We start from the raw sequence: 4484 nt of genomic DNA, 5'->3' as shown, positions 1-4484 counted from the left end.
TGAAACACAACTGACTTTATTAATTCGATAAATTCTTAATTACTCACTAACTTTTCGTTCGGTTCCTGCCGATTCATCATTGCATCCATACCCGCATCAAACGTGTCACACAGTTGTTGCCGTTGCAGAGCAATCAAATGATTTTAATTTGATGATTTGGCTCTGGTGTTATCTTGCGACAGCTAGAATGGACCGATTTTGTTCATATTTATACCAGATACAGAAGAGTGTTCCTTTTTGTGGAACGGGTTTTGTTCTTCGCTTAGAACTTCTGTTTTGATCATCAGATTTTTATTATTGGAAAATTGGAAAAAGCCGTACTCAATACATAACAATATACAGATACGTAAACAATTGAAACCTCAAGGCAAATACTGAGCTACTCGAGTCAGGTCAGCTTAAATCATCTACTGGATTAATTAGACATACACTCAGGTTTTTTACGCGGTTTTTACGAGGATTTTTTACGCGGATTTTCGAATTAACGCGTTTTTTACGCGGATTTTCAAATTAACGCGATTTTTATTGCGCGGTACGTATCTCCCGCGTAAAAAACCAGGGTGTATATTTACGTTAATTTGGCCATTCTGTACTAGATTCACTGTACTTTCACACAATTTGGTGTTATTTTATACGGATCAGAACAACCCAAAACGATTGGATGTAAACGATGTTACCTATTACCGATAGAGGCGGTACACCACAAGCGGTTTTTAAATAGTATTATAGGATACTTTAATGCTAAATTGCGTTATAAATGCTGACATGAAGACGTATAAACAGCTCATTACGGAAGATTTTTCGTGCTTATTGGTCATCTGCGATTTTTCGTTGAGATCTAGGTACAAGATTTGTTTGAGATTCGGGAAATATTTCGCTGAAAATCACGAAACTGTAACGAGATATCAGCTTAAAATTTTGCTAATTACTCGGCTGGGCAGGAAACTGCCGGTTTTCAAATCATTTCAAAGTTTCTAGTCAAAATCAAAACAAAATATATAAAACTATATTTTTGAAGTTCAAAGAAACCTTTCCGATTTTTTTATCACTTATTTTTCTACACCAATACTGTAGACGAAGGTTGGACGCAATCGTATCTCAGTAACCGTCGTCTAGCTGTCAAGATAAGTGATTGCGTATCCGAACAGTTCATCTGGTAACCCGCAAGGCAGCCATCCAGGTCCTTTTAATTTTTCCTATATTTCAACGACGTTAACATTTGTTTAGTATTTGTTTTGTCAAGTTATACCACAGAATCTGGAATACTGACGTCGCAGCTTTCCTTCGAAGCCAACTAGTAACCTTTTCGGAATGATGCGAAATCCACCGAATGACCTAAAATCCTAAAAAAAATGTACGGCCATCACGTTCTCAAGGAAAAAACGCCAATTTGATTCTAATACTGTCTAGCAGAATCCATGATTGACAGAACGAATTGTATCAAAGATCTCGGAGTTTTTCTCGATCAAACAATAACGTTTAAGCAGCATATCACCTATATTATGGCAAAGGCATCACGCTGTTTGGGGTTCGTAATGATAATATCTCAGTATTTTTCAGATATTTACTGTTTGAAATCTCTCTACTGCTCACTCGTGCGATGAACAGTGTAATATTGCTCAGTTGTGTGGAACCCTCATTATCTCAACGGTATCCATCGAATTGAGATAGCATAGCGTGGATTTTTTTTTCGTTTTGTCCTCTGTCGATTGCCTTGGAACAACCCCCGCCAGCTGCCAAGTTACGAAAGCAGTGGATTGCTTATCGGATTCAATATATCGCTAGTACGACGGGACCTATCCTATAAGGATATAAATAAAAAAATAAACAAATATATTAATAACTAAATAAATAAGTAAATGAATAAATAAATAAATAAATAAATAAATAAATAAATAAATAAAAAAAATAAATAAATAAATAAAATAAATAAACAAATAAATAAATAAATGTACAAATAAATAAATGAAGTTTCACGACGCTAGGTAAAGGAACGCGAATGTTTCACAATCGCCCGCATTCCCCTAATCGTGTTGATACTATGTATCGACTTACGATTGGTATCCGGGCTAGCTGGATTGGCAATAGAAAAAAATTTGATTGGAAGCGATTGCTTTATGAGAAGGCCAAAACATCGCAAAACAAAATGAATCAAAATTAAAGGGGCATTTAATGAACCACATACGAATTATAGAACCACGCCGCCCTGGAAACACGCATGCTCCAGTAATGAACGCGGTTATCGGCTGCGGGCTCCAGCACAAAATGCTCGTGTCGGCTAGAACTCTATACAATTTCCCCGTTCGGATGCTACTCTGAGAAAGTTACCTCTCCAAAAACGGAGATAGTGCACGATGCCAACACGCAGAAGGGAGACGACATCTGTCGGGCGGGCGTAAATCTGAAATTCTCTTTTGCGAGACAGGAATGATTTCTCTCTAAAAACTATTAGATGGATTCGAACGTCTGCCGAATTGGAAGTGTCATGAACATAAGTGAACAACTTAGCAGATGGAGTTTTATTCAAATCGTCGTAGAACGAACTGCATTGTACTCTATACTAGGGTGATACTTTAGAAACATGTAGGGGAACTGGGGGGAAGCCCGACACCCTGGGTAAGCCCGACACCCCACGACTTTTCCCAGATATCAAATTTTAAATCATACAATAATGACAGGATATTATTAGTACCATTATTTTTGGAATTTCGATACATATCGATGCCATATGGGTTCATAAACGTCAACAAAATAAACAAAACAAGCGAAAGCAAAGTTGATGCGCTTTTGGATGTTATTTTTAGTTGATACATTTTAAGGTTTTAATAACACAAAAGCTTTGAAAATGAACAGTTTTTTTGTCACACATTCTATTCTACTCTCCATATCGTTATTTGTATGTATTGAAGATAAGTTTGAGTATTTCAATACTGTTAATTGAGCATTTAACAAAAATGGGCGCTGTTGGGGTAAGACCGACAGTTTTGGGTGGGGTAAGACCGACACGGTGTTTAGATAATTGGGTTCGTTTTTGATTCGATACAAACGACTGGGTATATTTGTTGTGTTCAATAATACTATAATTACGTCATGTTAATAATTGAAATACACGGAAACTATGTTTTTTGCATTTATTTATCAGTATTGTCTCAAGCCGACCAAAAAAATTAAAAATTAATTGAACGTGATTCATAATAATATTACAAAAAGAAACGAAAAGTATAATCTAATATGAGATTTTGAAATGATATTGATGAAAAAATTTCATTGACCGTCGGATTGTTGATCAACAATGTTCCGAAAAATCACAACACGAACCGGATAGCTTACTACGAAGCGTGCGTCACTTCTAAGTGAATGAGTCCTAGTAACAGCGTATATAATCTGCTTGCAGAATAGCTTTTCCTCGTTAGAATGGCTATACAAGTGGCAATAAAGCTCGAAAGAATTACTTGAGAAAACCTGTACCATAATATAAATCATGCGTTAAACATTATTTATTCATAACACCACGCATTCGAATGCTCTTCCTCTTGCTACGCGATGAAACTACAGAAAGTATGCGTTTGCATCACACATACTCATATACACATAATTGCACGTTATCACACATACACAATACATTGGAAACAATTAGACAGAAAGAAAGATCAAAAGGGGGTCGCTCTTGCCCCTTTGGGGTGTCGGTCTTACCCGCAGCGTTTTTAAAATGACATTTTTCTCTATTTTTTGGCAACCAATAATTTTTAATGAATTCAATTTTTTGAAACGCTGAAAAAATTATATTTTGTTAAGAACCATCTAAACAAGGATTATGCACAGAATATACAATTTTAGGAACTTTGTGGAATTTTAGAAAAATTATTGCGCTTAAGGTGTCGGACTTGCCCCGCGTTCCCCTATATACCAGGACAATGTGTTGAGCTTGAAAGTCGTTGTTGGAACCGTTGTTGCAGGGTATAGTAGATACAGAAGACTAGATTAGGACAGTCACTAGTTTTACCGTCTTCTTTCGCTCTCGTAGAGTGCACATTAGTATGACACTGTCAAAATAATGGGCACTCTACGAAAGAGATAGAGAAAGTAGTACAACCAGCGACAATCCTAATCTAGTTTTCTGTATCTACTCAGGGTGTCAATCATATTGCGGTTGCTCATTCCACCGTGAAGCGGCTGATTTGCACATTTCGTGCAACTTGCTTCATTTTTTGCGACTATTCCTAGATGCAGCTCTGTTATTGATCAGGACCAGCTGAAATTGCAGATTATGAAGACATGATAATACCTGGCAGTTGGAAACCATTCTTCCATTACTGGTTTTCCAATGGGGTTAATTAGGTAATGTAATTACTGAGCAGTAATGTCACTTTCAATGATGACAATGTGCAAAACTGGAAATGTCAGTACTTGGTAATGACGCTTTTAATGCCCGTGTTAGAGCCCCTATTGATTATTACTAGGCCCAAATATAAGTCGCGGAAAGA

Source organism: Topomyia yanbarensis, chromosome 1 (genome assembly GCF_030247195.1).
Source record: "Topomyia yanbarensis strain Yona2022 chromosome 1, ASM3024719v1, whole genome shotgun sequence".
Classification (NCBI taxonomy): domain Eukaryota; kingdom Metazoa; phylum Arthropoda; class Insecta; order Diptera; family Culicidae; genus Topomyia; species Topomyia yanbarensis.
This window is presented reverse-complemented; position numbering follows the sequence as displayed.